This window comes from Helianthus annuus, chromosome 1 (assembly GCF_002127325.2).
Source record: "Helianthus annuus cultivar XRQ/B chromosome 1, HanXRQr2.0-SUNRISE, whole genome shotgun sequence".
Classification (NCBI taxonomy): domain Eukaryota; kingdom Viridiplantae; phylum Streptophyta; class Magnoliopsida; order Asterales; family Asteraceae; genus Helianthus; species Helianthus annuus.
Window position 1 is genome coordinate 107,546,917 of NC_035433.2, and position 11,718 is coordinate 107,558,634.

General features: G+C 35.4%; 1 long non-coding RNA gene across 1 annotated transcript; it reads left to right on the forward strand.

The window, feature by feature from the left end:
• The first annotated feature begins 5,881 nt into the window (after positions 1-5,881).
• LOC110873964 lies at positions 5,882-6,768 on the forward strand. The gene is made up of 3 exons (XR_002555569.2): positions 5,882-6,083; positions 6,189-6,242; positions 6,573-6,768. It is a non-coding gene; the product is annotated as an uncharacterized LOC110873964 (long non-coding RNA).
• Positions 6,769-11,718: the final 4,950 nt, after the last annotated feature.

The following is an 11,718-nucleotide window of genomic DNA, read 5'->3' on the forward strand; positions in this document are numbered from 1 at the left end:
AATTAAATGTATAGAACAAATCGAATTCGAATCACATCCCTAATATATCGCCTGATATTTTTGGCAGTTATCTTTGAAAATCAATTAATTGATAAGAATGGACAATTACTAATATACCCTTTTGAATTAATTAAGATGAGGGACACTTGTCATTCCCAAATTATTTCTTACACTTCTTACAAAAGATGGACTTTGTACAGGATCCTCTACCTATGTCTAAAGTTTTTTTTTTTATTTTGATCCCGCATGTGGGCTTGTACTTGAATGCTTGTATAAATTATATATATATATACATATATATATATATATATATTCAAGTTTTTATTAAAGGAATATTTTTACTCACTACTTCCGCTGCATAATAATTGTAATACTATTATAAATCGTCACGCTTAAACCCTACCCATCCGGGCCCATCAGAAATCGGGGTGTGACATTTTTAAAAAGATCTAATCCCTTCTGATTACGCATGTCAGTTTTTCTTTTACACATGCTACGTTTTCTATGTATGAGTCGGGCCATATCTAATACGTTATGATTGTACGGTATAATTTCAGTTTACTTTACGTTTTGATCCAATCATAATGCTTAAATAGGTTACATTGACTTCAATCGGATACATCGAAACACGTGTTTTTCATATAGTTAACGCATCACATAACGCTTAGACTAATTCATTCGATGTTTGCGACGTACCGGCGCTGCAACGCGCACAAGTAATTTTTACTAGTTTTACTTAAAATTGAACCTTGGCAGTTATTTACATAATCTAATACCTTGAAAATAAATTTTTAAAGAGTTAAAGGAAATTACAAATCAATTTTATGGTCAAGGTTCAAATAATATTCGAACGACAAAAAAACTTTAGGCCACTCGTAGTGAGGCGGTATACCGCGGCAAATAGTCTGATAGCGCCAGGCCACACCGCTACAGCCGACACTATGGGTTGTTAATTTTGTTTTCTCGCGAAGGTGATAACGTTGGAGAGTTTTCAAAAAAGTGACCTTTGGACGGTCGAGTAAATTAAAAAAAGAAATTATTTCTTTTAAATTTCTATATATAATCACCCTTTCAACTCATTTTTTTAAAAACCAACACACTCTCAAACCATCTTTATCTTTATTTTATAAAAATCTAGGTTTTTATACGATGCATCCCTTCAACCGCGGTTTTGTTCCTTTGCGTTCTAGTGCGGACACGAACCAAATGAGCAATCCTAGCCATCTCGTTTCACCAGTTCCCACTCGACTCACCCCGTACGGATCCGGTTTTGTTGAGTACAATCAACATGAAACCGGTTTTATGAACCTAATGAATCAACCCCTCTCATGGGACCCAAATCTATACGGTTGGAACCCGAATCACAACATGGGTGGAATCGGGTCGTATCAAGCCTTCGGCTCGCCACTCCGCGAGCCTGACGTCGTCCCGGATACACAACCGGTAGTAGATGAGGCGCAACAAAACAAAACCAAATGCAACCATAAAACGAAAACCAAAACCCGAACGAAAAAAAAACGTGCAACCATGGGATGATAAAGAGGAGTGCATTAACTCGAGCTTGGCTCGACGTGTCGGAGGACCCGAAATAGGTAATATTTTTTAAAAGAGTTTGCTATTAATTTTTTGTTTTTTTGTTTTTTTGCAAACAACCAAAATAAAACCGTCTTTTGGAACCGAATCCGGGAACTATTTTTTGGGCTAATGGGTAGGGAGGATAGCTACCGGCAACCGAATTCAATATCGGGCAAGTAGACCGATATCAACAAAAAGTGTACAAATTTTCAATTCATTTACCAACGGGTAAAAACCGGATGGGAAAGTGGTCATAACGACGAGGACATTACACAGGTCGCCTTAATAGAATATCAAGCCATTCAAGGTAATTTCCCATAATTGAAGTGTTGCCAAATTCTTCGTAATAGTGCCAAATTGGCCAACGTCCCTACCATGGTAGGAACTATTTCGGGTCGGTCAGCAAATAAATGGCCGTCAAATAAATGCCAACGTCTGACGCTCGAAACACGGACGCAGACGATGTTAATCTGTTACTCACCGGGGAGGAAGGGGCAGAATAGCTAGCTCGACCCGCCGAAAGAAGAAGCTGTGCAAGATCGATGTGGCTGGAGTCATCGTCGGTGGCATCCGACTTGACTAATGCCTTTTCGTAGATGAATCGACGCCTTCAAGACATACACGACCTTGGGGCTCAACGTATGGAAGAGAACCGGGAAGTGACCGAGATTATGCGAGATAGACAATGGGTTCTAGACTTTGAATTCTACTCGAAACCGCACGACTACCTAACCGGAAAAGCGTTGAAGATGGTGATACAACAAAAGGAGCGAAACGAAAAAAAAAACCCTTGAGTTTTTATTTTATTTTATTGTAATGTTTTTTTAATTTTATTGTAATGTTTTTTAATTTAATGAAATGGTTTTTTATTTTATAAAGTTAGAAATTAATTATAAAGATTGAAAATTAATAATTGTATAATGATGAGTAAGGGGCTTTATGACTATACCCTTTTGTGATATAAAACCCCAATAGCTCCAGTCTCTGTTGGAACAGTTTCAATTCTCGGACTCGTGCGACAGATGGAGATGGGCTTCGGAATCCACTGGTTCATTCACGGTTAAAGCTGTCAAGAAGTTATTGCATTCAGATTCAATGATGGTTATCGGTTATAAGATGGAATGGTGTAAATGGATACCGGCTAAGATTAATATTCACGCATGGAGAATGGAACTGGATCGAATTGCTACGGGTGTTGCGTTGAGAAAAAGAAACATTCCGGTGGGAGATTCCTTGTGTAGGGTGTGCGGCTCGGATGAAGAATCAGTCGATCATTTGTTCATTGCTTGCATCGTTGCGTCTAATGTCTGGAATGCTATTAGCACGTGGTGTAAGGTTCCAAACATATATGCTTTTTCGATAAAGGACCTTCTGGATTTTCATATGATCATCAGCGGGTCGGATAAGAAGAAACTGGCAGTTCAAGGCATAATTAGGATTGCGTGTTGGTGCTTGTGGAAAGCTAGAAACAACTTGGTTTTTTTCAAATAAACCCGTTAGAATTGATAGCCTAGTTAGCGAGATCAAGGATTTGGGGTATTTTTGGTTCTCGAATAGGTCCAAACATAAAGGGATAAAATGGGGAGACTGAGTTTCTTTTGTAAATATGTAATTTGAGTAAACTGCCATTTTGGTCCCTGTGGTTTGGGCACTTTTGCCATTTTAGTCCAAATCTCAAACTTTTTACATCTGGGTCCCTGTGGTTTGCATTTTGTTGCCATTTTAGTCCAAAATTTAAAAACCCTATTTTTTGATTGTTGCAACCTCCTATTTTGTCTTTTAGTTCAGGGGCATTTTGGTCATTTTGCTTTTCATTTAACATCCATTCCATAATTTTTGTGGAATTTAGGCTGTCACCGGAATGCTCTGAACCATATGGTTCTTTTTTGACTGGCAGTTTGTGAATGCTCTGAACTACCACCACACCACCACCACCACCCCCACCATCGCATCATCCCCACCACCACCATCCCACTGCCTCCAACACCACCATCCCCGTGAACTCTTTCTCTCTCTCTAAAACCTGCACACACACACTCTCTCTTTCTCTCTCCAAACACCCATCTCCCTCTTCTCTTTCTCTCCTCTCTGTCGAACACCACCACCACCACCATGAACTCCACCACCACCGCCACCACCACCACCACCACAAACTGCCAGAGCCCACCCCAGCCCGACTCAGCTCGTTTACATCCCTAAATTGACTTGTATACACCGAATTCAACAAGTATGGAGTCTAATTCCTATTTTATCTAACAAAAATTCAATCAAAACACATCATATTAACCACAAACATTACCGGAAGAGCAGAATCAGTCGCCAGAATCAGTCACCTGAAACATTACCGGAAGAGCAGAATTAGTCGCCGGAAGAGCAGAATCAGTCTGCTGCTGAGTTTCTTTCTAGTTAGGGTTTTATTTGGGGATGATGATGATTTATTTGGGGAAACTTCGAACCTCCTTCATCAGCGAGAGAGAGAAGAAGAAAGAGAGAGAGAGAGAGAGAGAGAGAGAGAGAGCTGATTATGTAGTGTCAGTGGTGGTGAGAAGGGGGACGGCGCCGGAGTGGGTGTGACTGTTGGATGGGACGACGCCGGAGTGGCGGTGGTAAGAAGGGGGAGGAGGTGGCGGTGGTGGTGGTGCTATAGAGAGAGAGAAGAGAGATAGAGGGAGGAGGTGGCGGTGGTGGTGGTGCTATAAAGAGAGAGAGAAGAGAGAGAGAGAGAGAGCTGATTATGTTGGGGATGATGATGATTTATTTGGGTTTTATTGCTAAAAAAAACTAAACATAAATGACCAAAATGCCCCTGCACTAAAGGACAAAATAATCAGTTTTCAACAGTCAAAGTAGAGGGTTTTTGGATTTTGGACTAAAATGGTAACAAAATGCAAATCACAGGACCCAGATGTAAAAAGTTTGAGATTTTGACTAAAATGACAAAAGTGCCCAAACCATAGGGACCAAAATGGCAGTTTACTCATGTAATTTTCTTTCGCTTGTAGTTTGTTTGGTCGGCCCGGTTTGGGTCGGCTGTTTGTGAATGAAATTTACTTTTAAAAAAAAATACACTTTTTACCACTTGTCGCATAACACCCCATAAGAGGCTTTATGACTACATATTTATACCGGCCCACTTTAACTTGTATTGTCATTTATGTGATAAGCGTTTTATATTGACTTTGATGTTCTCAGTTCGACATAAGTCCTTGGTCATGACTTATTACTTATAACATTATTAACTTTCATTATGACTTGTTACTTATAACATTATTAACTTTCATTATGGTTCATTGGACTGGTACATAACAATTATTGAGCATTATGATATCTTGCCCCCACATTGATTATGACTTAAGTTTATGAGTTCTTATTGATATGATTTCTATTGGAATTTAAAAAATATTGTAACCGAGTAACATTTAACAATTTAAACATTCTTTTTCAAATCTTAACGGATGATTGCATACATGTAAGTTAATATTACATGTAATATTATTTATACTATATTATAAAACATTTTACAAGGGTTCCTACAAAAGTTAATTAATTACAAGTTTTTATATTTGTGGTACAATATTATAATGCATATAAGAGAAGGATAATAAAGTCATTTTAGACATATTTCATTTAACTATTATAGTGGAGGGTGCAAATGAGAAGAATTTTTTTGTAAGAAGGAAAAAGAAGAATTTTCAACCAATAAGAATGCTTCATTTTACTTCATTTAATATTTGAATTTAATTTTAATATAACGGTATATTGGTAAACTTACAAAAATCATTAATTTGTATTCTTCCCCTTTAATAACTAACTAAATTAAATTTGTAACTTTTTTTCAAAATATATACTTTTTTCAAATTAAAAAAAAACAACTTAATTTAAAGTGTAGAATAAATTATTAGTTGTGTAGGATAAATTACGAATTGTGTAGGATATATTTCGAGGTATGTAGGATAAATTTCAACTGTGTAGAATAAAATTCTATAATGTGTATGGTATATGTAGGAAAATTTTGATATGTGTAGGTTTTGTAGATTATATGTAAGATAATTAATGATTAGTTGACTAATTAATTAAAGAGTTAAAAATTAATGATATGAGTTATAAATGAAATAGTATTTTACTAATATGTCTTTTCTTCTTTTTCTTCTCACATTAAATTTCTTCTCAAATGAACCTTCCCCTAAAGATATATTCCCAACCATTTAAACCCAAATTTAAAGAGTTATTAATACCTTGAAGTCGAATAAATAACCCATCATATCAATTCTTCCACAATTATAATCCCAACCATTAAAATCCAATTTAAAAGACTTATTAATAGCCTTAAAGTGGAATAACCCATCATATCCCTTCTTCCTAAGTTTAAGTTAACGCCGAACCAGACAACTTTTCACCTCCCTCTTTTTCACCACATATATTTACATCCTTAAAAAAAACCAGAGTAAGGGTTCAAAGAAGCTTTGTCACTATCGATTTCCTCTTGACTAACTTGATTGCTGCCACAGGTAACATCTCTAAAAAGCTTTGAAATTTGTTCATGTGATTTTGTTCTTAATTTGTTCGATTTCGGGTTATCAATCATGACTGTGCTTTTTGTTCTATTTCAAAAGTAAACCAGCTTCTTTCATGGATATGATACTTAAGATGGAAACATCTTTGAATAGGTAATCATTTGCTTCTTAAATAATTTGTGTAATTACGGATGTGCAGTTTTAGGTATGATTCAAACTTGATGAGATTTTACGCATTTGATGTTAAGTTCTTATTTTGTTGGTTGGAACGAACGAATGGTTGTTGGGAAGGAAATATTTAGAGATAATGCTACCTCTCTATGCTTTTGTTTTTTTTTTTTTTTTGTATTTTTATTGTCATTTTATATATAATATACCAGTAACTAGTCCATCCTTACATTTTAATTTATGATATAAGTTATCTTTTGCATCTTCTTAATTTTTTTTAACAATTTTGGTAATGCTTTTTGATTGTGTTTTAAGGTGATGGAGGTGCACATGTCGTTGCAAGGATTTTAAATGGAGAAATGGAAACCAATAATCCCATGTATTTGCTTTAAGTAGGTGTTATGTTTTAGGCTACCTATAAAAGAAAAAATCTATGGAGTTGTCTAAATTTGTATTAGTCAATTTTATTTTAAGTACTTTCTTAAAAAATAAAAGTTTATTCTTTCCTTATACAAGTGCCCTTTCAAAATAGGCCACGGACTTTTTTTTTCTCCAGAAACTAGCACTTCAGACAAAAACTTCTAAATAAAAGGAGACATCACCTTTTGTTTTTTTATTACAATTTCCGCTTCCTACATTTATTTAATGTAAAATTACGACTTCTCTAAACATTTTGTTGTGCCATAATGTATATAGAACATAGCCTACTGTCATTTAACTATCCGTTGTACCCATGAAGCGTGGGTGCGTTTATAATTTTATATAGATTCATGTCCTATATTGTTATCTTTAATTGTTTTTTTTTATTTGAAATATGTTCTTGCCCGTATTGTAAGCTCCGCTACAACGCGCAGATTTCCCACTAGTTTGGATTAAATATACAAGTATTTAAACATATGTAATTAGTGTGTAGTTGCTCTTCGTGTTGTTACCGTGTAACATAAATGCGTTATTACGTTTTTTTTTTTTTTTTTTGTCTTGAGCACTTAGAAAACAACAATATGTACAAATTTCAACATACCTCTACACAAACAAAATGTCCAACATCATGTGTAATACACATGTATATGTGTCATCTAAAGCATCCATTGATTTCTATGCTCACAAATCTAATACCAATGTTTACGGTTAATATACTGGTTAACCTTTATCATGACATCCCATTGAACTTGAGAAGTGTTATATTGAGTTCAATTATTGTGCTTCTCAATAACAATCAAAGTGATCAAACAACAACCAATGGGGTGGTGGTCCATTAGCAAAGGCAAAGTCTTTAAAATACCAAGATTGGGAAGAGTGAGGTCTTAGGTTCAAGTCTCAAAGACGATAGAAGATTAAATAAATTAGCCGTTCAAAAAAAAGTGATCAAACAAACAACTTTGAATAAATCATTTTAGTTTAAGCATGGTCATAAGTTTAAGCCATCAATGGCCCTATAGATTTTACTCTATTATCCAAATATAAGGAACGAATTTTGTGTTTACCACATACCCCTCTCAAGCCTCTCGTGTCATAAACACGCTGACAATCGTTATAACTATTTTGACTAAAGAAGATCATATAAAAAATAACAATCTTCGAACCAAAGACTTGTTTACAATGTGGATTGATTTGTCCTAAGTAAAATATTTTTTACATGATTATTTACTAGCTAATTTGTCATTTTTACTAATGAAAACATTGAATGTGATACTAAATTGTTTTACTTCCATGAGTTTTGCATGACTAAATTCCCGCAAACTGTTAAAAGGAACAAATATAGATCATGATAAATTAAAGAAATAACATAATTCAAATCACAAGCCTTTGCTTCCCAATCACATAGGTGTGTGGTATTATTCATATACACATCTCTCCTCAGGACCATTACACCTAACGTAGTGGGGCGCCATCACAAGAAAAAAATGGGCATAGCGCCGCATAACGCCCCTAAACATCATTACAGGGGGCGCTATGGGGTCTCAAATTGTTAGGGGCGGTATGTTGATAACGGTGTGAAGGAGAAGAATTTCAAAATTTTGACCAATAAAAAATAGTCAAATGTTTTTTAATTAATTAATAAAAATGAAAATTAATAATTAGGTAATGATGGGTATGAGTTTTATGACTACAGGCTTTAGTGATATAACGCCCCATAAAGCCATGTGTGACGTGGCACGACACGTGTTGCATAATGTCCACAAATTGACTTTATGACTACACATGGCCTTACAAAGGCGCGTGAACCCTATAATCCAAAGAAAAAGTACATTCCCACTTATGCCTCTAGTACTTCAGTGGCGGAGCTAGACCTTAAAACCAGGGGTATCCCAAAAAAATGTTGGGTTATCGGTTCGTATACGGGTCACGGGTCAGCACATTATCGGGTCGCCGGTTCACGGATACGGGTTCGCAAAGGATGCGGGTTATTTACGAGTCAAGTTCGGACCGAGTACGGGTCAAGCCGGTTACCGGGTTTCACATGAATGGGTCACACGGGTTGAATACATGGGCTGCAAGAGTGTTACCGTTGGAATGGAAGACATTAACGTTGAGGTGTAAAGTGGGTTGTAACGGTTCTTTAGGATAGAAACTAGAATGTAGGATTTTATTGTTTTCTTTTTACTATTTACGTATGCATGTAAAGAGTATATAAAGCCTGGTTTGTTCATGAGATATTAAACCATTCATTCAAAATATACAACAAGTTTTTCCATTCTCTGCAGTCTGCACCTTTTACATATATCTGTGAGTGTGTGTTGTGAGGGCATTTGAGAGGGGCCTGAACCCAACAAAAAAAAACTCACAACGAAACGCAGGGACGAATCTGATCAACGAAACGCAGGTTCGAGTTCAAGGCTTCAGGGACGAATCGAGACGATGTTTCTGACCTGTTCAGACCTGTTTCTGACGAATCGGGACGATGTTTTAGGGGTATCCTTTATATAAAATCGAAAAAAAAAACAAAAAATTAACACTACGAACACGACTTTGAGCCGTAGCCCGTGCTATGGCTGGGTATAAGCTGTCTCCGCCCCTAAGTACTTACACGTGATGTTGAAGTCCTCGTGTGTATTTTCATTTATGCGATTATGTGATGTTAAATCGTGTGTGTGTTTTTTTTCGACACACACCCTATAAGTGGAGGTATTTCATAACATTCAAATTAACCGTGACCAATAGATCTAGTGTTTAGGGTTACCTGTATACACGCACCCTATACAACGCGATAGATGTTGAATTCAAATGTGAGGATGTCCAAATAGAACGAGCAAAAACATTTTAACGTAAATTTACTAGAAATTTGTTTAAGATCGATAATCTCATAATATTTGACTAATTAATAAAGATACACAACAAGTCAACAAGATATTATTATATGTTATTTAATTGAGAAATTACGTATAAAATATTTCTTTAAAAAATCATATGTTAGCATGATAGACCCCTTTCAGTTCCTGACTTCCTGATCTGATCTAGAACGGGAAAGTCACGACCTTTGGGAGCTTTGGATGATCGGATAAATTAATATAATAATGAAAATGTATATTGATAAGATTATTTAATATAAAAATTAAAATGGGTGACTAAAAATACTTTTGCTTGGCCAAGTTTTGTCTGAAATAGCGCTGTTCACGAGCTAAATCGAACCGGGATCTATGCTTGTGCTCAGTTCGTTTACAAACCGAACCGAATCGAACCGAACGTTTTTTCAACCGAGCCAAAGTCGAACGAGCGCCTTTCGATCCGAGTATTTTTCGAACGAACGTTGAGCGAGTATCGAGCGTCGCATAACAAATGAAAAAGTGACGATGGGGTTGTTAGTTTTTGGAGTAATATGCAGTTTTCGTCCCTAAGGTTTCATTCAATTAAAACACAAGTATATATTTTTTTACATTAACACGTCACAAATTCAGTGTTGATGGTCGCTCGCGTTGGTGTGGCATTGATACTATTTTGCATGGTTTTATGTCCCCGTCATAACACGAAGGTGCTTAATACTAGTTATATATAAAATAAAAATGTCATGCACAAGTCTTAAAGCATATAATTTACAGGTCATTAATGTATCCTAACTAAAAAATCGATATCAGAAAATAGTTTTATTTTTATTTTTGTCATTAATGTATCCTAACTAAAAAAATCGATATCAGAAAATAGACTCGTATTATCATTCTGATCAAAAGCCCTAAAAATATGTTTGTAATTTGGAAAAAAGCTTAACTCCGTTAAGTATTTTTAACGGGGGACCATTGTAGGAAAAATAAGTGAAATGTGAGACTGGTGGGACGAATATTTTGAGGTGGGATTATTAATGGCCAATAAGGTTTAGGTGAGATTATTACATACCAATTCCTTTTTTTTATTTTTTTATTTTATTGGAGAGGGGTGCATTTGGTTGATGTACTCACGTGCGCCTTCTACAAATGTCCTCTCCCACGAATGTTTGGAACATGGGTACATCACCCCATATACAAAACAACTGCCTTTCATTGGATTTGATCTTTATACCCACCATTCAACTTTTCAAGTTACTTTAATACAAATAATATTTATCTCATATAAAACAACTACTTGCTAAATAAAAACAACATATAAACTATAAAGAGAGGATTAGTTGAAACTTTTCATTAATAATAACAATATGGTACTAAAGTCCATTTTCTTTTTGTAACTTTGCCAATCAACGATAAAAGAGTAAAAGAGTAGAGAAAATTGTTGTATCAAAATAATAAAGGTTAAATTTGTATTTACAGGTAATAATGGTATTTTTAATTTAAAAACAAGATAATTGTTTTCCTAGTTTTACCGTTCTTATACGGTCCCATAGCAACAGTCGAAAAGTTTAATATGTAAGAAGGAGTCACAAGTGAGGATAAAAATAGTATGGAAGTGAGGTTGTCACTTCCTGCCCCATCACTCATGCCACTTCAGTGCCTCCGCACCTCTCCCACATGTATAACATATAGCCTAACAGGGTTGTTGAGCTCATGAGGTCGATTTCGTTTAAATTTTGTTTAATATTATCAACCGGTCGTAATTAGAAAAAATAAAGTAGCTAGACTTTCTTTTTTTTTTCTCTCATGCTCGAGTGGGGCATGCTAATTATAAGTGGAGTGGGTCATACATGAAATCACATAGATCTACACACAACAAACTTATTTGTTAGCACGAAATCACATAAGTTGTTTTATTCTCATAATATAATTTCATGTTTTGTTAGTATAATAGAATTGATAAATGACATTCTTTTACTCTTTTTAATAATTTCCTGGCTTTAATAATCAACATGTCTAAACCGTGAAGCCTGGTCGAAGCTAGATTGTTAATAATGGGTTGGTTTGGTTTTAATTTTCAACGGTTTGATTTTGGTTATAATGCTGAAACACTATTACTAACGGCATGACTCATGATTTAACCTAAAACCCGTCAAAACCTAACTATAACCCCCTAATATGGACATATCACAAACCATTCATGA